This window comes from Panulirus ornatus, chromosome 18 (genome assembly GCF_036320965.1).
Source record: "Panulirus ornatus isolate Po-2019 chromosome 18, ASM3632096v1, whole genome shotgun sequence".
Lineage (NCBI taxonomy): Eukaryota > Metazoa > Arthropoda > Malacostraca > Decapoda > Palinuridae > Panulirus > Panulirus ornatus.
Genome location: NC_092241.1, coordinates 54,968,407 through 54,992,574, shown reverse-complemented (window position 1 = coordinate 54,992,574; position 24,168 = coordinate 54,968,407). Strand labels below are relative to the sequence as shown.

General features: G+C 38.5%; 2 long non-coding RNA genes across 2 annotated transcripts; one reads left to right on the top strand and one right to left on the bottom strand.

Annotated features, from left to right (window-relative positions):
• The first annotated feature begins 938 nt into the window (after window positions 1-938).
• Window positions 939-22,441, top strand: LOC139755111 (uncharacterized). Its single transcript, XR_011714030.1, has 5 exons — window positions 939-1,062; window positions 3,147-3,242; window positions 7,421-7,674; window positions 14,385-14,568; window positions 15,949-22,441. It is a non-coding gene; the product is annotated as an uncharacterized lncRNA (long non-coding RNA).
• LOC139755112 (uncharacterized) lies at window positions 20,350-23,885 on the bottom strand. The gene is made up of 2 exons (XR_011714031.1): window positions 23,747-23,885; window positions 20,350-23,153 (listed from the first exon to the last, which is right to left on the bottom strand). It is a non-coding gene; the product is annotated as an uncharacterized lncRNA (long non-coding RNA).
• Between the last annotated feature and the right edge of the window lie 283 nt (window positions 23,886-24,168).

The following is a 24,168-nucleotide window of genomic DNA, read 5'->3' as shown; positions in this document are numbered from 1 at the left end:
TTGACCCAAAATTGTCTACTCAACACAATAGAGTGAAATGTTCACCGTTTTCATCATTGTTTCTTTAAGCACTTTGCGCAATTAATTGATGATGAACTTTGCAGTAACTATGGTTATAAATCACAGCATCCCACACATTTCCTTGATTCATCTTGTCATATTGCTAGATAGACTTTTTGCAACGTTCAATCTAGAGAATAAATTGTGAACAAAAACTTGTCTGTAATACCCTATCGTGAGAACTTGCATAATGTTCTTGTTTTGTTAAAACTTCTAAAATCACCGAAGTCTTCAGCAATAATAATCTGGTCAGGGAAAGTCTTATCAGAAATTCTTTTAACTATCAGAAAGGTTGTGAATGCAATATCCCCTGTAAAGATACGGTCAAGAATTTGATGCAATATTTGTACATCTTAAAGATTTGGGTCATCACACTGAAGCAGTGTTAAGGTTATCACATGCAGTAATTCAGTAATGGATATTGAGGAATCGTCTCTTGTCAGACATATTACAGATATCAATATGAACCAAAAATTCATGTTGGGACGTGTTGTTTACAAGATAGTTCACAGTGGAATGTGCACTTACACGCTAGTCATCCACGTTCAGTAGGTTAGTTACCTGTGATAGGGCCTTATTCACTCAAGACTTGACATACACATATACACACTAGTAGTCAGACAGGGAAAATCAACTTCTATACCTTAATTAAGTTCATGTCTGGAGCTTTCACACAGCCACCGCGTTTGTTTTGAAGCATCCTTTACATCTGACAAATAATTTCTTTATTCTGCTACATGCTAGGTAACGCTAATTTTGCTAGGTAAATAATACTACCATTGAATTTGTTAGTCCTGCGTAAAAAAAATCGTATTTTGATTATAACATATTTTATATAATTGACTTTAAATAATTTATCCAGCAGATGCCAGATGTTTGTTTACATCTGGAAGCAAGTGAGAGAAGTGGCAGCTGATGCTGAAAATGTCTGGACTTCCGGCCGTTTATGGTTTTCCAGTTTGGCGTGGCGTTATTACTGCTTGGCGACAACTTCTACGCAAGGTATTTAACCAATATAGGTCGAGACAGTACTCATCTTTAATTACTTAAGTGAAATTAATGGAAAAGCAGCATGTTGGAACGCCGCGTCATCCAGGAGCATTTCGGAGCGTCCATCTGTCAGTCACCTGCGTGCAGATGGTGACGCCACCGTGAACGCCACGCCAACAGCCACTCCACATCCCTCGTACACTCTCAAGCATCCCTTTTAGTGGGGCACATTAGCTCTAAGATATGTCAGCAAACGTGATTTTGTTATTAGATGTTTAATGCAAATCTACTTTGAAAATTATGGTATTTGTAAGACGACACTCAGACCTACATGTTGCTTCAATGAATTGTAGTTTCTATTGCTTATTTCTATAGCTGTCTCCGGTTATGGCAAACAATGAATTTATATACGTATATGTACGTTATAGTTATCTTTGAAACATAATTGAAACAAGAAACTACTGCAATCAGTGTGAAGTTGTGTACACATTACACATCCTGATTTTTAAAAAGTTTAAGGAAAATTGGCAGCGACTTTTTTTTGTTGTAAACTAACTTGATGTTGTTTAATTCATTACTGTTGTATACATTACTTCTTGTCAGAGTTCTATTCAAAGTTCGAGTCCTCCATAACTGTCCCTTATCTTCTTTTTTCTCATTAGCATGTCTTAATATTGTGTATTTCATCTTTGGGATCTTAAAATTTTCATTTTGAGATCTTTCCCTGTTTTCAAAGCTCTTTGATATATTTAACATACTTTTCAGTTTTGGGACACCTTAAACTCTTCATACCACCTGAATTTGAATATAAAAATATTCACAAACATAAGAAAATTATAAAAGGAAAGTAAACCAACCAAGAAATGAGTGATGTAGGCCTCAGGGTAAACTAAATCTTCTGAAGAGAGCATATTACTAAGATAGCACATATTACGAGACTTAGTAGTATGTCCAACATCATCTGGTGTTGATATTTTTGTGGATGTGTATGCAATGAAATTAGATAAATCATTAAACAAGCTAACTGTTAGTCTCATTATCACTCAGTGATATGATAATAATGGAAATAATAAGGATAAACCATGATCAGTAATGATTTAAAACATAAATACATATTATAGTGACACAATATATGTCAGAGTGAAGCAATATACTCACATATATAGAAGCAATGAGGACTAGTGCAACATAAGTGCTTATATATGAGGTATCAATAGCAGGTGAAGTTTGTGCAAATTTGAAAAGAACCAAGTGCTACCTTGTAAGACATGTCAGTACCAGACTGTGCTGTGCTTACTATCGTGAATGTGAGGGAGGCATGTAAGGACAGGGATAAGCGGAGACTTATTTTGTTGATGGGAGTTCCTGAAGGGATGGGATGTCAGAAATTAGATTGATGTACGTAATTGGTCACAGTCTTGCCGTCTTTGAATTGTGGAATAATTACTGACTATGTTTTCATCAGCCACACAACCACTTTTTCATGCAGCAATCCATTCTATTGCTGTTTTATCTCCATTTGTCACCATCTCATCCACCACTGTGTCCATACCCATCAACTTCTCTGTTATGAATTCTTGCTGTTTTCACCACCTACTCTGTAGTCTTTTCTTCTCATTCCTATTTTTCTCTCTCCTGACTTCTTATTCCATTGTAATAGTAGCTGCATCTCTTATACAAGCATCCTCAACCAATCTTGGAAAGTACTCAATCCATTTCATACATATAATATCCTTTGTCAAAGGCAGTCTCCCAGACCTATCTGGTTCACTTTCAACTCTGACACTAACCTCCTTTTTTGCATGTATTTAGTACATAATGAAGTGTTATCATATAAGATTTTTTGACAAATGTTTTTAGTTCATGGATGAAATAGTGGATGTTAGAATTGGTTACCACATCTGTTTTATTATATGTATGCCTTTTTTCAGTTACAAAAAAAATGTGTTGCTGATGGAACTAACATTACCATGTAGAGTTAATGTTAATCCATGACTTGAAAATAACCTTTGGTTGGTATTGTAGCTCTCTTTTTCTCATGGTAATTTTCATGTTTGATTGCACTGTGCTTTAAGGGCAATTTTTTTGCATTGCAGCTAGAAGTGCCATTATGGGTGATGAATGCGAATCCTTGACCTGGAATAATCATGGAGCTACATATAATGCAAGCTTTGAGCATTCTCAGGGAAAAGGTAAGTTTTTTGTGTATCACCTGTAGTTTTAACAAGACTGTGTAATTGAATGAGTGAGCATTGGCGGACACATAGCTAATAGTGCCACATTCATACTAAATGCAAGAAAAAGTACCTGAAGTGTGTCATGCAGGGTTGTGTGAACAGTTATACACTGAAACTATAACAGTCTCTCACCAAGCCATTCCCTTAATATGCTGTCATATCTCTGAACAATATCTCTTCCATTTAGTCATAGTTGACAGTTCAGAGAGGTAGGGTACATGCAGTACTGAGGCCAGACTTTTCTTGGAAAAAATTGCTTTTTCCTTGAACTGAGCTACAGTGTTATTCTACTGTATACTGATATTGTTTAAGTGTTTTTATTGCCATTATTTTTGACATGATTGTGGTACTTGTCTTGCCAGGAGGCTAATATATCATCAATTATATCTGCTTTGTTCGTTTTCCAGGGTAATTTTCATGCTCCATTCTGTCCTTGGAATTTGTCTCACAAGCATGGGATATTCCCTAGGAATATATGGGTTAGGACTGACTGCCCACATAAATTAGGTAGAAGGCAACAGCATTCACTTATCCTCTTTGAATAACCCAAAGGTACCCATCTACAGCCACTGCTCGTTTAACCCTTTGGCCACAGAATTACTGTAATTTCTAGCCACATTCTGGAAGAGGGAATTCTCCTATAATTATTTTTGTCAAGTCAGAACCATAAAGTTTCCATATCTGGTATTAATATTTCCTAAAAACATCTGTCCTGTGAGCAACAAATTATTCCTTGGAGAATTTTGAGGCTTAATTGACACCAGCCTCCTAATTACCCATTTTAGCTGATGCTAGAATCATTGAAACATTTGCTAAAAAGAACTGAAAGGACCCATTCTCATCAAGTGAGTGACCTCCATCAGATTGACATCACTGAACAACTCCTGGGAAATCAGAGTGCAGACTATTTCCTGGGTTTATATTGCACATACACATACAACTTATGCTAGTTTACAATGAATCATTATCCCTTTTATTGTTTCATTAATTGTTTTACTGTAAATGTGTTTACATTGTTATGGTTTTCTTGTTTGTATTATTGTCTGTTGTTGGTGTTCTTTAGATAAGAATGGAAGAAATATAGAATGTTGAGATAAGGTGTTTAATGATTATAGCATTTTGGTGATGGAGCAACAGTTGACATTAAGGCTATCTATGTTGTGCCTCACCCTTGCCCTGCCTCCCTCCTCTCTCCCATACCCTCTTACAAGGCTTTTTGTGCTGGTTTATTTTCTGTGAAGTGGAGGAAGTCATGTGATTGGAGGGTGGATTCTCTCAATAGATTATTCTTATGGTTCTCTGTTTCTTTCAGTGTATTCTCTGTCCATGTGCTCTGTTTTGGTTGTATTTTCTGGTTCAGTTTCCTTGGTGTTAATACATATGGGCCACATAGGAAGCTTTTGTAGAGGTAGGGAGTAGAACAGAATTACATTAGTGTACAGAGGTGATACTGGTTCAGCCCTGGGTTGTAGAGTCCTAGGCATAGTCATTAACTGATCAAGGCCTTAAACCTCAAATTTCTTTCCCCTTTGACTTCAGTTGAACTCAGTAGGCAGCTAGCTCCTATTACTTGGACATGGGGGGAAGATAAATGTATATTTTAAGGAAACTTTATTTTCTTGCAGAAGTAGAGCTACTGGCAGATGATCACCCAGACTAGTCACAATGAGATAAGTTGCTTCATTGGCCCAGGATAACTGGCAATTCCATATCTATACCAATATTTTTTTTTTCATGCTTGATCACTCCAGGAACAAAGAAGGCCATTCTTTAGCTGTCATGTGTAATGCAGGAAAACCACAGCTCCCTATCCATGTCCAGTCCCAAAAGACCTCCCCATGGTTTACACTGGATGTTTCATATACCCTGGTTCAGTCTATTGACAGCATGTCAACCCCAGTACACCACATTGTTCCAATGCACTTTGTCCCATGAATGATGAAAATTTGTAAGGGAAATACTTAAAAACTGTAGGATGTGTATCTGACATCTATTTATCCAGAGAAAGCATATGATAAAGATGATAGATATGCCTTCTGGAAGGACTTATAGATATATGGTTTGGGAGGAAAGCTATTATTAATAGTGAGAAGTTTTCATCAAGATTGTAAGACATGTGTGAGTAGGTAGATAGGAGAATGAGTGGTTCCAAGTGAAGGAGAGTCTACGGTAGGGGTGTGTTTGATATCGCAATGGCTGTTTGATTTGTTTATGGATGGGATGGTATGGGAGGTATTACAAGGGTGAGTATGCAACATGCTGGGGGTTAGGGGACCTAGGAAGTGAGTCAGTTGTTGTATTCTAAGGATACAACACAGAAGGCAGATTTAATTGAGAGACTGTAAAAGTTTTTGTCTGAGTTTTGGAAAGTGTGAAAGATGGAAGTTGAGAGCATATCAATAAAAGTAAGGTTATTAGGTTTTGCAGTGCAGAGGTACAGGTTAGTTAGGATATGAGTTTGAATGGAGTAAATTTGGAAGAAGAGAAGTGTTTTAAGTACCTAAGAGTGGACATGGCAGCAAATGAAAGCAGAATTGAGTCATAGGGTGGGTGAGGGGATTAAGATTCTGGAAGCATTGAGGAATCTTTGGAAATGAAATTGTTACCTGGGAGGGAAAAAGAAATGGGTACGTTTGAAGGTCTAGTAGTCTCGATGTTGCATGGATGCGAGGCATGAGCTGTAGATGAGGAGGGTTGATGAATTGGAACTGGAGTGTTTGTGGACAATATGTGGAATGAGGTGGTTTGATAGAATAAGTAATGAAAGGGTAATAGAAACTTGAAATAATAAGAGTAGCTTTGAGAGAGGCGAAGAGGATGTGCTGAAATTTCTTGGAAAGAATGAGTGAGGTGAGATTGACAGAGAGAATATATGTATTAGGAATAGAGAGGGCAGGGAGAAGGAGGAGATCAAATTGAAGACTGAAGGATTGAAAAAAAAGACTGAGTGCTTGGTGTCTGAACATGCTGAAGGGTGAAAGGCATGCATATGATAAAGTGAATAGGATCATTGTGGTATACAGGAGCTAATATACTGTCAGTGGACTGTGCCAAGGCAAATGAAGCATCCATGGGAAACCACAGAAAGGTACATGGGGCTTTTGGTTTTGATGCATTACACATGACAGCTACAGAGTGGATGTGAGAATATGAGGCCTTTCTTCATCTGATCTTGGCACTACGTCATTAATGCAAGTAATAGTGCACGAATATGAAAGAAAGAATATACATATATTGTTGATGTTCATGGCACTCACCTGTCTGTACTGTCTCAACATAGAAAAAGTGACGAGGATGACCTTGCAATGGAAGAACTAGGGCATTAGGGTTGTTTGTAAGATGCTGATGCTACAGGGAAATGGGAGGAGTGTGACCTTGTGTCTTGATGTGATAAATGTACTTTAATGAATGCTGATGATCATTACTTAAGGTCAAGTGTTTACATTAGCAATGGAATTATGATTAGAAATATAATGAATATTGGTATTGATTTTTATGACAATGTTAATGGATGATATTGCCATATCGCTCAGCTCAAGTAAGCCTGAATGAGAGGCCATGGGTCACAGGTCATTACCTCAACTTGTTTTAAAATGAGAAAAAAAATCTTGGTCATACCATATTAATTGTTTCTTTGCTGTTATTATGGCCTTCAGCATTTTTGGTCTAAATGTGCATATTTTCACTCAAGTGTATTCTGTTTAATTTTCTTTTAACATTTTGTATCATGTAAGTACATGGTATCGTGTTAGTCTCCATTTTCTGCTGACTTTATGCTTTGCTGCAGCTTTTTTAGTCATCTTTGGCCATTTCATCCATTATTTTAGGTGGTTCTAATTTTCCTCTTTGCCCTTCTCTTTGATTTATCCTCCCCAGAAGATTCACACATAACTGTCATATCTATATCACTTAAGTTAAATATCTTCCAATATTAGTCCCTTTTTTCTCATCACTTAGCCCTTTCAAAATTTTCTAAACTGATCAAAGGAGACCTTTTTAGTAAAAAAAGTTGCATTATCTGTTTATATTTCAGAACATCTTGACTGATGTGGCTCTTGCATGTGATAGGCAAAAGTTTGCTGCACACAAGCTGGTTTTGGTTACATGCATTGATTATTTCCAAATGATTTTAGGAGGTATACCATGCCAACACCCAGTTGTGTATGTGCAAGGCATGGCTGTGTGTGTGATGCAAGCACTATTGAACTTCAAGTCCACACCAAAAACTGACATACCCCAGAAAGAAGAGCCAACAGTACTTCAAGCATACACCAAAAACTGACATACCCCAGAAAGAAGAGCCAACAATGCTTTCAACTGCAAAGGCACCAGAGGATTCAGATACTGAGAGCATCGACCCTCCCTGTGAATATGAAAACTGTGAAAGGTAAGGATGAAATGAAGCATTTATGGAGAAATTTGAATGACTGTATAAAAGGGTTTGAGAAGGAGAGGAAGGTGATTGTAATGGATAATATGAATGTGAAGGTGGGATTGGATTAGATAGGTAAGGTAGTCAGTAAATGTGAAGTGCCTGAAGTAAATGAGAATGGAAGTTATCTTATGGATGTCTTTGCTGAGTAGGATCTACTTGCAAACTTTTTTTTTTCAGCACAAGATGATTTCCAGTTATATGTAGATGAGAAATGATGGAGGAGAAGAACAAGAGGCTTTGATTGGTTATGTGGCAGTGGAAGAAAGGTTGTGCTGGATGCTAGCATTGTGAGAGGATTCATTGGAAATTCTGACAATTTGGTGTTTTTGTAAATGTGAGAATCAGAGAGAAGTTGATTTGTGGTGTAAGGAAGAATAGAAAGGTATAAATGTTGGCAAGTGAAAGATGAATCAGAAAGAATGCAAGGAAGGAGTATGAAAGAAGCATGATTGAAAGTTTAATTGAAAGTGCAGTAATTGTAGGGATACAGTCATATGTGAATGTTTAGAGAATGTCTGATAAAGGTCGAAGAATTAGTAGTTGTATGCAAGGTTATGAGATAAAAGAATTAAAATGGAAATGCATAGTGGACAGATGAGATTAGAAATGCCATGGAAAAGAAGAAAAAGGCACATGGTAGATTGCTCAAAACTAATGCACCAGTTGAAGTTCAGCAAAGGAGGAGGGAAGATTATAAGATGTGTAAGTGGGATGTTAAGATGCTAATAGAGGAAAGCAAAGAAAGAGTAGATGAAAATTTTGGAAGAAAGTTGAGTGAAAAGTTTGTAGAAAATAGAGGTGGGATAGAGGTGGATGTATGAGTGGAAATTGAATGTGAGGTGTAAGGGGAATTGCTGAATCATAATGAGGAAATGAAAGGAAGATGGAAATAGGATTTTGAAGAACTGATGAATATGGGAAAAGCTGATGTAGTAGTTGTTACAAGCATGGGAATGGAGGATGGAAGGAATAGGATACAAGTCCAGGTGCTTATTCAAAGAAAGGAGATAAAAAGGGTGATTATGAGGTTGAGTATAGGAAAGGCACTAGGAGTGGATGGGATTTCATCTGAAATGCTGAAATATGGAGAATTTTTGATGGAAAAGATCATTTGGTAGGTAATTTAGCATGGAAGTAGAATATTGTGCATTAGGATGGGGTGAAAGCCATTATTGTTTCTTTATTCAAAAGGTGCTAAAGATGTATGTAGCAATTTTAGGGTAATAAGTCTGTTAAGTATAGCAGGAAAAGTGCGTCTGAGAATGTTGATTGATGAGTGATGGAAGTGACTGAATGGAGAATTGGTGAGGAGCGAAAGGGAATTAGGAAAGGTAGGGGATGTGGATCAGATCTTTGCAGTAAAAATGACCATGGAAAAGTGTCTAGCGAAAGGTAAGAAACTGTATGCAGCTTTCATGGATCTGGAGAAAGCATATGAAAGAGTTGAGTGGAATTCTTTATGGGATGTGTTTAGAATATATGGAGTAGGGGGACAAATGTTGGATGATCTGAAAGCTTTCTATAGAGGAGCATTGGCATGTGTATGAGTGGATGGAGAGTTTCAGCAAAAGTTTTGGTACATGTGTGTGTGTGGGGCAGGGCTGTGTGATGTTATCATGGCAATTTAACATAGATATGGATGGAATGACAAGAGAGAAGAAAGCAAAACTTGGGGAAAGGGGTACAGAGATTGAATGTGGTGGTGAGGTGTGGTGGCTAGTGACAAGCCTGTTTGCATATGATGTTCTGGTGTTTTCTGAGAGTGTAGAAGAGTTGCTGAAGGTTATAAGTGTGTTTTATGTCGTGTGTAAGCTTAGGCAACTGAAAATAAATGTAATGGCTTGTAAAAGGAGACAGAGTGAAAGTATAGATTTTGGAAAGCCCTATAAAGTAAGAGAAAGAGTACAAAATTGTGATATAGATATGGGGGAGGGAGAAAGACTGGAAAAGGTGAAAGAATTTAAGAATTTGTTGTGACTTATTGTAATGCTAGAATTGCTATTGATTCTTTTTGCAGCCATTTTTTATTTGTGATTGTTGCTGCTTGTGAGTTTTATAATTCTAGAGTATCCACAGGTGTTTTGTATCACCCTGGTCACTAGCAGTAGATGAGAAGCTAAGGATAGAGCCCTACATTGTAACACTCATTCTTTCATACATGTTGATGCATGGATAGTGGGAAGCAGGCAGCCAGTGATCAGGGAATCACTGTTGCTTAGCTCTAAGGAGGGTTGACAGGGATGCAGTGAGCCAGGACTGCATTGATGTACCATTCCCCTCCCTAGTCCATCATAGATAGCCCAGATTGTTGTATTTCATTTCTGTCACAAGTACGAATGGGTTGCTGGAATTACAACCACTAATGCACACTTTTATCTTTATCACGCACACCTTTTTCTGAAGTACATCTTTTTTCATGTAACTCACACAAAACACATCCAGACAGTGGCTTCTGGTGCTGAGTCACAATGATGCTACCAGTTGAGGAAGGCTGATCAGTTCTTAGGGCCTCTTTGACATACACGAAGCAGTTAGGACCCTTTGCAGCTCTCTGACACTGCTCTTAGACCTTTTCTGCACCATTCAATGGTTCAGGTCCAACCTCTCATATGTTGAACACTGTCTACATCCTCACCTGTTCATATTCTGTGTTGCCAGATTCCACTTTTTTGAGACTGCACCACAAGTGAAGACTCAGCTTTGGTAAGGCTGTGTTATCATCAGATTATGAGAGCGGGTAGTCTCATCAAACATCTTTTCACTTCAGAGGATTCCATCCTGTCTCTGCTACTGAGTGTACAGCAGCCTTGGGGGCTGTATAATGATAGTAATAATCATGTTCTTGAAACTCGGTTATTCAAGGCTACCTTACCTCTCCACTCTTAGATCTCTAACTGTTAATTCTGTAATGTTTCCTCTCCAATGGTGTTGTTTGTGCTTACTTTAATACAGAAACACCTAATGCTCACATTTGGTTCAGAATTTCTTGAGCCATCTCAGCTTTGGTAAGGCTGTATTATCATCAGATTATGAGAGTGGGTAGTCTCATCAAACATCTTTTCACTTCAGAGGATTCCATCCTGTCTCTGCTACTGAGTGTACAGCAGCCCTTGGGGGCTGTATAATGATAGTAATAATCATGTTCTTGAAACTCGGTTATTCAAGGCTACCTTACCTCTCCACTCTTAGATCTCTAACTGTTAATTCTGTATTGTTTCCTCTCCAATGGTGTTGTTTGTGCTTACTTTAATACAGAAACACCTAATGCTCACATTTGGTTCAGAATTTCTTTAGCCATCTATAAACTGACTTTTATGTTTCATGTATATCCCCTCCTCTCAAATTCCTCCTCCTGTGTACAGTCTTTCACTGTTTAACTTCTTGCCACAATGTGTTGCTGTTCTTAGACCTGCTTGCTAAAATGCTTTATGCAGGGAATATTGATGTATGGTAGAGAGAATGATTTGGCTCCATTTGGGATGATCTCAGTGGAGTCAAAGACCTTTTCTTTTCCCTCTTTAATGATCTCAGACCAATAAAGCACCCAATATGACTTCTCAGTCACCAGAAGCACTCCTAAAATGCACTTCTTTTTCTGATTTACCTCGACCCTTCCAACTATGACTGGATACTCTAACGTAAAGTAAAATCTATATACATGTGCTATTTCTATACCCATAAGTTCTGGCCATAGTCTTATCTATGTGAATCGCAGGTAAGCACATCCATACCCCTGTCCTCTCCTCATAAAATGCCAGCTGTGGTATTTTTGGAGGGCTCATTGTTTTTCTTAGCTGAACTTGGATTACTATTGTTTCATTGATAGGGATTCTTCTAGCTCTGCTACCCATATAATGAAGGTCATCTTGACAGGAATGGAGTCCCACATCCCCTCTTCCATTGAATCTTTATCCCCCCATTCATAGTCTGATGACTCCAGCTGATCAGAAACAGGGTGTAGTAGGCTATGAAACTCTTCTCTTATTCTGAATTTCCTTTCACCTTCATTTGCTTGAAATGATTGCAAAAGTGTTGTGTGAGCATTGGGAACTCTAAGACTAACAAGTTCATGTTCCTTAAAGCAACTCAAAGACCGATAAATCATTGTCTCCTTTCTTGCCATGACTTGCTTGTGCCACTCAGCTTCCTGTGTTAATTTCCTTGACTTTAGGCCTAAACCCCATCATTGTTTCAGTGGTATAGGTATTAGTGCCAAAGGTATGTGTCTTTTTGGTAGCCTTCATGTAACTAAGAACTGTTGGAGTACCTTCTTCATCTGTGACCGTGTCCACATATGCTGTCACATATGGCATCCTCACCTTGGTTAAGTTTATGTCCGAGTCTGTTGCAGCTGCCATATGATGTAACTTCACGTACATTATGTAGATGCACATTGATGAGCACATCAGCATAACACCAAAAGCATGTTGTCTTCATGCCTCAGTTATTCTGATTTTAGGTTAGATGTCTAAGTCTTTGTTTAGTTTTGGGTCTAAAACTGTCTCATCTGCTATTTGATGTCGAGTTATGTAACTTCATAAATAGATGAATATTGATGAGAGCTTCATCATTTCACCACAGTTACTCAGGTTTAAGGTTTAAAGGTTAAGGTCTCTGCTACCCTCTGAGATTATTTCATTGTTGCTGTAATTCAGTGGTGCAGATTTTATCAACACTTACCATGGGTGTTTTCCAGAGGACAAGAAAAATCTCTATAGATTTTGTGATTTTTCTGCACAGTAACCTCTTTTGTACTGGACAGAATTCATCATGATCTGATATGTTTCCCTAAGAGCAAGAAACTTCCATTTTGATTTTGAAACAAAAGGTCAAGGTCACTGCTAAACTTGTATGGCATGGATTTCATGAGACTTGTGTGTTCCCCTTTAGGCAAGGTAACACTTTTGTGATTTTGAGATTTGAATTTCAAAGGGAAGGTCACAATATCACACTTGAAAATGACTGTCTTTGCATTTCATCTTTCATAAAGATTTGCAAAAAATGCTTTCCTTGGTGTAAGGGAGGTCCCATTTGATTTTGAGATCATCTCTTCAACTACCTGTGCCACCATCTCTACCACTATCACTAGAGCTCCCTGTGCCAGTCCGTTTACCACTACTGCAGCCACTCCTTTCGAGCATTACCACCAACATTTCTGCCCATACCTTACCAACACTTCTACCACAGACATACAACCACCTGTGCCATCATTTCTGCTATCCCCTTTCACCAGCTGTAGCTGTCTCTGCCAATCCTCTGCCACCATCTCTACTGCTACCTGTGCTACTACCATTGCCATGACCAGTATAACCACCTTTGTTACTACTGCTATCACCACCCATGCTACCACCCCTGCTACCCACATTTTAGTCACCACTACCTCCTTGTTGGCAACCACTGTGTCACCATCTCTGCTATCACATCCACTTACATCACCACTTATGCCATACCCTCTGTCACCAGTACTACTATCACTCCTTGTACTTGCACTGTCTCACCCTCTCTCTCTGCTACCTCCTTTACAGCCACCAACTCTGCCAACACCTCAGCAACCACTTCTGCCACCACCTCTCTAGCCAGTACTACTACTTCTGTCATCCCATCTTTGCCATCTCCAGTACCACATCCCCTGCCGTCCCCTTGTCACCAGCCCCTCAGCCACCTCAGCTACTACAGGTACCTTTGTAATGATATGTGCTATTAGCTCTGCCATTGCTTAAGCCACCACATGTGCTGCTATTTCTTCCATGACCCATGTTACCATCTCTGCCAACCTCTTTGCCACTACCCTTGCATCCACCTTTTCTACAGTCTCTGCCACTGCCCATTCCACCACACTTCCATGACTTTTACCAATACAGCTTCAATGTCCTTTAGCATGACATCTTCATCTTTGTCACCTCCTCTGTCACCACCCATGCAACCACCTCTCTCACCACCACCTGCCTTCTCCTATGCTATCACCATTACCATCACTGCCACCACCGCCTGTGCCATGCCATCTGCCAATGTTTTACAGTGTTTAATAGGGTTTTTAAAATGTGGAATGATTTACCAATTAAAGCATTGTAAAGCAGGCCCATAGATACATTTAAGCAAAGGCTTGAGCAGTATTTTGCTCCAAATCCACAACTGACATTATATATGCCTCCTTAGTAATATGAAATGTTTTCAGACTTTTTTCTTAAAAATATGAAAGTCTTTCTACTCTTACCACAGTAATCCATGAATTTCTGTTCTATTTCACTGTAACAAACAGCCTTGTGGGACCTAATGGTTTGTTGCTGTTGGAATTCCTTTGTATCACCTCTTTCACTATCTATGCCAACCTGACTGTCACCACCCTAGGTTTAGTTCTTAGCCACCCTTTAATGTACAGCCATGATACTTCATATGCTAATGCATATTGATGAATGCACCTGTGTCTCACCAAAAGTAGGTCATCCTGACCTACATTTCACACCTCAGAGGGGAGCATCTTAATCAGAGACAATTTGTATTGTGTACATTGTTTTAAATACTGTTTTCTTCCACACTTACTGAACATTACCTCTCCTACTTTATGTTTTATATAATGCATGGAGGTATGTTTAGAAGGTGTTACCTCTCTACTTTTTGAAATGTGGTTAAAGAGAATTAACAGCACATATTACTTCCTACAGATGAAAGAAGAAATAAAAGAAGAGGCTCTTGACTACAGCAATACAATATTGTTAGAAAACCCTCTGGGTGACTCAGTGAGTTCTGCTGTCATTGCATACAGCACAGAAGAGGAAATACACATGTATCTGGATGCTTATGCATGGTGCCAACCTCTCCTGGCAACATACTCCAGATGATATACTAGTATGTTAAATAGCATTGTAAACTGTCTCTGCTTGTCCCTTATTTTATATCTAGCCACGGCAAAAAATGATTGCTGGACATTATGTTGACTCTCCAGCATAATTACCTGTTTGTTCTGTAGAGTTGGCAAGAACTTTATTTAGACACAGTAGGTAAAAGTAGTTGGTAGGAACGTTAGATATGAGCTTCTGAAAACACTGTGCAAGAGTTACCCTCTGCCAGTGGCCTGTTAAGGGTGAGGCACTAAAGGCTAAGAAGCAGCACTGGAGTTCTCCAATTATGGAGATTTTTTGTTGTAGCCACTCCTGTGAGGGAGTTCTCTAAGGAAATGGGTATCAAAGATAGATAGGTCGATAGATAGTTCTCTACATGGCAAGGGAATTATACACTCATGGAGCCCCATCCCTTAAACGTTCCTTACCATCATATATCTTTTTCAACATTTGTGTGCCATCTACATTTATTGTTTCTTCATTCAGTCTGTTACATTTATTCATTACTGTTATATTGTAAATGTTCTTTAATAAGTTTCTTACCTAATTTCATGTTATGTTTTGTGGTTGGTCTGTCCCTACATCTTTGAAAGAACTGCTCATTTTCTTCTCTTCTCTCTTCCCTGGCCTTTAGCATTTTCCTGTAACTCAGCTCTTGATTCTGGTGAGGAGCTTTGTTCCTCAGAAACTGGCTGGGAAAGCAAGAGGCATTTTCCTCTGATGCTGGTGGCAGAAGTGGAGAGCCTTGTTCCTCAGGTATCATTGAGTGAAGAGACTTACTTGATCTTCTGTAGCATCTAGAACGTTGTATGGTCTGTGTTCCATCAAGAATTCAATGATAACTCCATTGTATAGAATGAATTATTCAAAATTATTTACACTCACCAAGCATGCTGACCTAGAGCTTGATTGTATGGGCAGTTTTTACATATATGTTAGTTGATGACAAAGAAGACCAAAGGATCTTTGTAGCATTTACTGGATAGGATGAAGAATTTGATAGATGAATGTGGCAAGATTTTGAAATGTATTGAGATCATATTATTGGGATTGTGTGGGAATATACAAAAGGCAGTGAAACTCTTTCATGAAAAAGACAGAGCTTTGATTAAGAATGATTGAATTATTGGTTAAAAGGAACATGAATGTAGCATGGATACTTTCAGAAAAACTAATGATGCCTGTAGATTAGATTCGCTAGTAATTTGAAATAGAAATGAGCACATTGCATTCCATACAGTGATTAAATTATTTGAAGGCTTTTGCATGATAAGGCTGTACATAGCAGGGGAAAAGACATTAATGACAAATGTATTAAGGCATCTTATTTAGATAGAGAAAAATTAACCAAATTTATTGATTTGATTCCTTTTTATTCTCCTTACAGGAAATTGCTGTAGTTGATGGTTGACCATTTGTGTGCCCCATATGGCAGAAGTGTTTTGCCAAAGCTGCCATCCTAAAGCAGCATCATCGTGCCCACTTTTGTCCCTGTGACTACCATTTGTGTATGCACTCCTTCACAAGGCTAGACGTTCCTGTTGAGCATCTTTTAGACTCCAGTGGCACTGACTTGCAAATGTCATTTCCTGTGTGAAGCATGACCATAAAGGGCAAGTGTAAATTTACAGGCACACATCAAAGTCAAACATCCATAATATTATAGAGAGAGAGTTGCAGTTAACTGGTTATAAATTGCTGTGAAGTTGTCTTTACAAATGTGTGCAGAGTGTGCATGGGGATGAAGGGTTTCCGGATATGCTGAAATGGTTTTTGTAATGCTGTAGTGATGAGTGATGTCCAGATCATAAGCAGGAAGGAGAAAGTGACTCATGTTTGTCTGGGGAGTGTGTTTTCTGATGGGTATATGTCTACTGAGTTGGAGTTCAAGACTGAGTTTGGAAGTTGGTTGTTTAATGCTTGTTGGATAATTTCAGAGTGTATGTGTTTTGTGAATGTTATATTTGTTTGAGGCTGAAGGGATCTGTGATTAGAGGATACTGAAGTGTGAGGCAGGGGTTATCTTATTATTTCTACCTGGGGATTGGTGGTTAGTTATAAAGTGGTTTGGGTGGTATGGGGTCTAGTGCTGATGTGTAGAACTAATGTCAAACATTTCGATGTGGGAGGCAGCTAGTGGTTGTTCTGAGTGTAAACTTTTATGTGGTTTTCAGCTCTGTTATATATGCTTTTGAGAGGTTGGAAGACCAAGTGGAGTGATAAAGTGTTTATAGAGGATGTTGAGGGATTCTCTTTCTTTTTCATTTTTGGTGCCAGTTAGTGTTTTGATAACATTTAGTTTATGTGTTGCTTTTGTGTTGATATTATTGAAGTGTCATTGAATGACAAGTATGTGTTACATGTGATGCCTAGAATGGTTGGTGTTTTGCTCAGTGAGAGAAACTGTCCTTTCAAGGTGATTGGAGGGTGTGAGCTGTATTTATGTCTGTCTGAGGTTAAAAGAGTGGTTGAAGACTTCTGTGGAGATGCAGACTTTCTGTTCTGTGTGAGCCATTGTTCCAACCATGTAATGTAGTGGTACACATTACTGTTGTGGTGTCAAGATGTGATTGTAAGGTAGTCTTCATATTAGGTAATGGAAGGTTGTGTAGGAAGAGAACAAAGAGAGCTAGAGAAAGAACTGCTCCTTGTGGACCTCTACTTAGAGTTTGTGTTTTGGAGGTGAAGCAAATGAGAGTGACTGACATGGCTGCCAGTTATGCAATTGACCTTTAAACCAAGATATACCAAGATGTACCATCTCCTTGCTTAAAGTGTAATCAAATCAAATAAAAGATTTTCTTTCTGAGTTACCATTACAAAACACAAAACTGACTTCTTTCCATCCTTCTTGGTGCATGACAATGTTTAGGTAGTTACAATAGTGAAATTCATTCATCCCTTATCTCTGTCTTCGATGTTCTTAAAGACCAGCAGAGCTCCTTTAGCATACTCCTAGCTTTTTCCACTTCTTCCTACTACTGTTCTTGATGTCTTTGGCTGAAGTGTTGCATTTTGTTCCTCTTGAGAATTTCTTATGCTTTCATTCTTTCCAAGTGCAAACCTTCTTTGTAGCATTTCTAAAAGTGCTGTAGGGTGATTATTCACTGGTACTGTATTTTCTGGGAGGCTTAAATTCTCTCCTGTAATTGTGTTCACCAAGGAGAATATGTTACAAAGTGGAATTCATTACTGCTAGTCATAAACATGCTAGTTTTGTGGTAAAAAAATCCACAATAGATGCCCGTTCCCTTTGGTAACTCCCATGAAAGGGGTAGTTATAGCAAAAGAGTCTCCACTTTCCCCTGTCCTTACATACCTCGCTTGCATACACCATTCCATGCATTCTTTCACCATTTCTTTCCCTTCAGTAATCCTCCAACCTGTTTCCCCACATCACAGGTGGTCTTTCTATCACACCAGCTATTTTAATCATACTGTCTTACACTTCTTGGAAATTCCCCATCTTGCATACTTTCCACATGCCCAAACCATTTCAGAGTATTATGTTTTACCCATTCTGCAACTCCACAATTCATTCCTTTTGCATTCCTTCCCATAACTGATACACCCCCTCGTTTCTTTCTTTACTTCATCTGTCTTCCTACATGGTCCTCTCAAGTAATTCATCTCCACAGTGTGGAGTCTTGACTACATTACCCATTCCATGTTCATATTTTGGCTGCATAGGTCAGGGTCAGGAGGACTACGCTGTCCCTTAATCTTTCCATAACTTCCATACTTACATCTCTTCATTATTTTATGAAGGGACCCAATAACTCTTCTACTCCAGATCCATAAAAGCTGCATACACCTTCTTGCCTTTGACGAGATACTTTTCCGTTGTCATTTTCACGACAAAAATATGATCCACATCCCCTACTTTTCTTAAAAACACCCTTGCTTCTCTTTTATTCAGCATTCAGTCACTTCCATGACTCTGCCTCAAAATGACTAATCATCCACTGAAGTCCTTATTTGGTATGGCTTTTAAATTTTTTGATTAAGGTTAACTTGAAGTTTACAACTGAGACATCAGATGTACTTTGAAATCCTATAACTATGAAAATTTTATTTTTTTGAATATGAAATTACCAAAACAATTTTCACAACACAATATTCTTCTAAAACTGATGAGACTGTGGCTTATCAGGCCTAAACCTGTAATTGCAATATGCACTTAAAATTTTGCCAAAAATCTGTAAAAAAAGATTACATTATCAACATTTTTATTATGAAAACACACTTTTATTTCTCAGCTTTTGCATAGAGATATTGTCTGAATTGCAGCTACCTTTTGCTCTTCAACATGAATACACAAACAGTGAGTTGCTGTTACTCATTGTCATATGTTCATTTTATAGATCTAGTACTGTAATATATCTAGTCTGGTATACCAGAGGATACCCTACGAGTGAAAAGTCACTTGCTTCACAAAAGCTGATGTTGTAAAGGTGCACTAAGTTTTCTTTTTGTGAGTATCTGTTTCATACCCACAAAGATTATGCTCTTCCGGATAAGGAGTACTGCTCACAGATCTGGAATGGTTCTTCATCCACCTCTCTATAAGCAGGTGGAATCAAAAGCCTTCTGTCTCATTAATTCTTTAGGCATTACCTGTCTTCAATGATCCCTTGTTATATGCTGTGGTTTTGTTGCTCTACCCCTGTTCTACTTGTATTACTATGGCCACTGTTTTCATAAGATTTTCCATGTGTTCCTGTCACTAAGGCTTGGAGACAAGGTATTTGTCTAGCGTTTCTGCATAGACACCAGCCACTTGAGGTTTAGTCATAATGATCGAACCTTCTTTCCTCAAACATCTGAGCTGTAGAATGCTTTGAATTCTTTCCCCCTATAACTTTTAAACCTTTAAGAGTCAGGTCTACAAATACTTGCAGAGCCCTGATTAATTTTTTCGTTCTTTTCCACTCACTCTTTTTCTGTTCACTCAAGATGGCCTTTATTGGAGCATGTATTGCTGTTGCCATTGTAAGATGTTACCATTTTACATTGCAAGATACAATATTCTGGTTAAAAACAATGAATTCTAATCATCACTGTTATTGGATAACTCCAGGACATTTTTCTCTGGAGGGGCTCCTGCAGCTTCAAGGCTGCACTTCTTCCAGTTGCAGGGAAATGATAGACTCATTTGGAGTGAGAAATATAATGAGACTGTGTTCCCTTTCACCAGCAAACAATGATACAATCTCATCAAATGTAACTTTTCACTCATGGCTCAATTACAAGCAGGCAGAGTATGTGAATGCCTTTAGTTCTCATAAAACCTAAGATACTGAAAAGGTACCTACAAAACTACAGAAAATGAAAAGTCTCAGTAAGACTAGTTTTGAGAAGCCAGTGACCACTGAAGAAGATACTACAGTAGATTTCTTGAAAATATTTTTGATCAGAATTTCATTAAGAACCAAAGAATTTGCCACGTGACAGTTCTATGTGAAGGGAGTAAATATGACTGAGACTTACATCAAGTGTGTGTTTATATCTCAAATGAGCTGTGTTACTATAAGGAAGAGGCTTATGGTTAACACCAGTCACACTGGATCCAATCTACTGCACTGTGACAGTGAAGGAGGTATGATTCAAAAGAAGATCAGCTGAAATATGAAGCAAAATAAGAGTAAAAGGTTATACAAAAATCTTTCTTTCTTTTTCTTTCGTACTATTCGCCATTTCCCGCATTAGCGAGGTAGCGTTATCAACAGAGGACTGGGCCTTAGAGGGAATATCCTCACCTGGCCCCTCTCTCTGTTCCTTCCTTTGGAAAAAAAAAAAAAAAAAAAACGAGAGGGGAGGATTTCCAGCCACCCGCTCCCTCCCCTTTTAGTCGCCTTCTACGACACGCAGGGAATACGTGGGAGTTATACAAAAATGTGAAACGTAAATCATCAAACACAGAGAATATTGAGGAAAATAAACATCACCTTTAACAGTGGCAAAAAAGTCAACATAAAACAATATTTGGTAAAATCAAAGTTTAGAGGCACATCATAACAAAATTTGGAACACTGTGCTGTCCCACTAACTTTGTTTAACAATCTCACCACCACCAGTTTTCTACTACAAATCTGTATTTTCTTGAATATGAATAAGATTTTTCATAGCATACCATGTGCAAATAACGTGACTGAGGAGGTATGATTGAGTATTTCGTTTTATTCTGATATTAAATCAGTCAATTGTACAGAGACCTACAAAAAAGTAAGCAAAAATGTGAGGTTGATAAATATAAGAGTACGTGAAACATGTCTAGAAATCTGCAGAACTTATGAAAACCTTACCTCACTTCTGTCAGCCAATAGTTTCTATCTGCAAAGCATCATTGTTATAGTCTCCATTTGTGTCCATACAAATGTGTCTGTCAATTCAATCATTCATATTCTTATCACTGAATTTCAGGGGTTATGTGTGTTTTCAATTTTCACTGGTTCAGGACCAGTCTCAGATCATGATCTCTAATATTTAGAGATCTTAAATGATACATAATTTTGTCACCAAAATTATGCAATGTTGTTCTAAGAAATTACTATGGTTTCATATAGTTTTGTTTATGTTAGTGCAATAAAAGTTAGGTATCATTTGTATTGGATATTGTATGTATGATTTACAGCTATGTGGCAACTAAGTTTGTATGGGAAAAGAAATCATCAATCTTGGATGAAATAGACCAGGATTAGCTAGCGACAAGGTTATGGTAAAACAGCAGAAAACTAGAATTACAGCTATCGACTTTTAGATACTCCTATATGTAGGAGTTACCAGATTGTTTCCTTGGGGTTATAACACTAGTGAAAAGTCATCTCCAGTTTGGTTGTACCATCATCAATGGATGAAAGGGAGTACAGTCTCATCAAGGAACTTTTCACCGTGTAAGTCTCATTCTTTTCCCTTGAAGCTGCAGGAGCCCCATAAAAGTGGTCCTGGAGTCGTATAACAATAACTACATTCATAAAAGTTGAACATGTTTTATTCATTGTGTTCATAAAGGTTCTCATGTTCCATCCATAGTATAATAATTCCCCATATCATATATTCATGGAGGGCTGTGAAGCTCAGAGAATACATGCAGTTAAGCTAAAAATCAGTGAAAGGATTTTAGAAATACAGAGTTTATGTAAACCTCAATTCACTTCAGTTAGGGAGCCAAGGCACTGTTTTTCAATGTTACTTGAAAAATATGATTACCATGTTCTTATGTTTACATACATTTTTTGAGAAGTGTGTGTGTTCATTTGGATACAAAAGCATTCTAGCACAAAAACATTTTCTAGTGAACATTCTTCACCTTATCGTCAGTGCACAAACATGTTTTGATGAACATTCTTTATCATATGGCAGAATGCAAGAGACTATTTAAGGAAGTTGATTTGGAAACAGCTGAATTACAGATCATTGTTCTTAACAAGTTTGGTATGTAGAACTGGAAAACATAATGGGAAAGTGAATTTGCATTTATTTGCAAAGGAGAACCTAATTACTTGGGAAACAACATGGCTCCAGGGAAAGAAGGTCATACACAGAAAAAGAAAGCTCCTTGACTTTAATTTCAAGAACTATTTCCATTGTACAGTAAGGGAGATTTATACTTACAGGGCCTCATCTCTTTATCATTCTGTACTGTCAAACAACTATGACAAAGGAAGCTCCATCTTAGAACAAGATGACGAATGGATAGACTGTATATTCCTAGACTGCCAGAAAGCTTTATACAGGCACACATCAAAGGAAAATTAAGAAGTTAGACCTACAGGCATGAATTTAGGGCCGACTCCTTTACTGAATTAATAAAAGATTAGCAATTACTACCGACAAGGATCCTCAAAATGGGTTAGAGTCACCAATAGTGTGCCATAGAACTTGTTGATCTTGAGCCTGCAAATCTTTTTCATTATATGTTAAAATACCCCGTGTGATGGACAACCTGAGCATGTCTACAGATGATACCAAGGGTATGAGAGAAGTGAGTGATGATAGCATCATCTTAAAAGGTGGCCAACACAAAGTCCAAAGTGGATCTGCTAAATGGTTGAAGTTCGGTACGAGTAAGTCCAATATAAAAAAAAAAATGAAAGACGGCCTTGACTATTATCTGACCAGAAATAAGCTATAGGGATGTATACATGAAAGAAACCTAGGCATAATATTGTTCAAAACCTGATGCCAGATCCTCATGTCAGAAATGTTAGGCAAGTTATCTACAAAAAATATCAGAAGTGCTTTTACATACTGGGTCAAAAAGAATGTTCTGTAGAGAATTTACAACTTAGTTTGACAAATGTAGAATATGCTTCTCAGGTCTACTTACACCAAAAAAGAAGAAAAAAATTAAATGAAGAGAATCCACGTGGAGGCATCAAGGCAATTCTCACCCTGGGAGATGTCAACAGACACCGCCGTCGACGTGACATAGACGACGTCCTGCCCTCTTGGTATGACGCCAAAGCCGTCAGTATCATCATCCCTGCTAACTACCCATAGCAGATTCAGTCGCTCCACAACCGATGTCCGGCCGATGTTAATTCAGATGTCACCAGCGCCCAGCAGTTGGAGGAGGATCGCCAGGAGCTTCTGGAAGATTTCAAGGACGCCTTGGTGGACTTTAGAGTTGTTACATAGCGGAAAACAGCTGTGTACTATGTCTGGCCCACTCATGAGGGTCGATCTGCCAGGAGGAATGGGTGCCCCTTGCACTTCACACTCCCCTGGCCATCCCCCCAGCCTCTTAAGAAGACACCAAGCAGATAATAGACAGCATAGTGCAGCAATGGTCTTTGATATAACTATTCCCATATTCCTCCCAAAACTTCTACTCGGAGAACAACCTGAGTTAGTGTTAACAGTAAATGATAACGCTCTTTCCCAAATTGAAACCATAACCACTTGGTAGTGCTCTTCCCTGCTACGCAGGGTCCCGAGTTCATCCATAACAATGCTCTTCCTCTGATAATTGAGGAGTATCATAAATTTGCTTAGTGTAAATAGTCTTTTTCTTTTTTTTTCCTTGACATGTAATCGAATTCCTAATGTTCTACTGTTATTAACTTCATTTACAATGTAAATTGCCAAATCATTCATTGTGGTGCCTAAACCATATTAACGCTTTGCTCATTGTGTAACCTATAATGTATGTGCACTCTGGATCTATCTTTTGCGCCACCTACCCAAAGGATGAGTAACAGTGCACAGCAGAACAGCCGCTGCTGCAGCAAAAATCAAAATCAATCGCCATCCCTTCGACCTTGCCAGTCAGCACAACCTTCCCAAACCCGCCCGCCTCCTCCTAACACGCCAACGATGAAGGGACGACAACAGCCCGTGTGGGAGGGGAGCATAAGGTCTGTTTTTTCCCTTGCCTTCCACCACCCCAAATCACCCTGACGCAGCTACTACAGGCATAAGCCGGTTGAACATCTGGATATCGTAGTCCTACTCGGTTCAGACTCCTCTGGGAGGGAGATGAATAAAGTTGATGTTATGTATTCTTATGTATGGCATTATGTCCCATGTACTCCTACCTATAATGTTGATAATGTAATGTATTGTGCTCGTTCCCCCCTTATCTTCAACGAGCGTTATCCGCTCT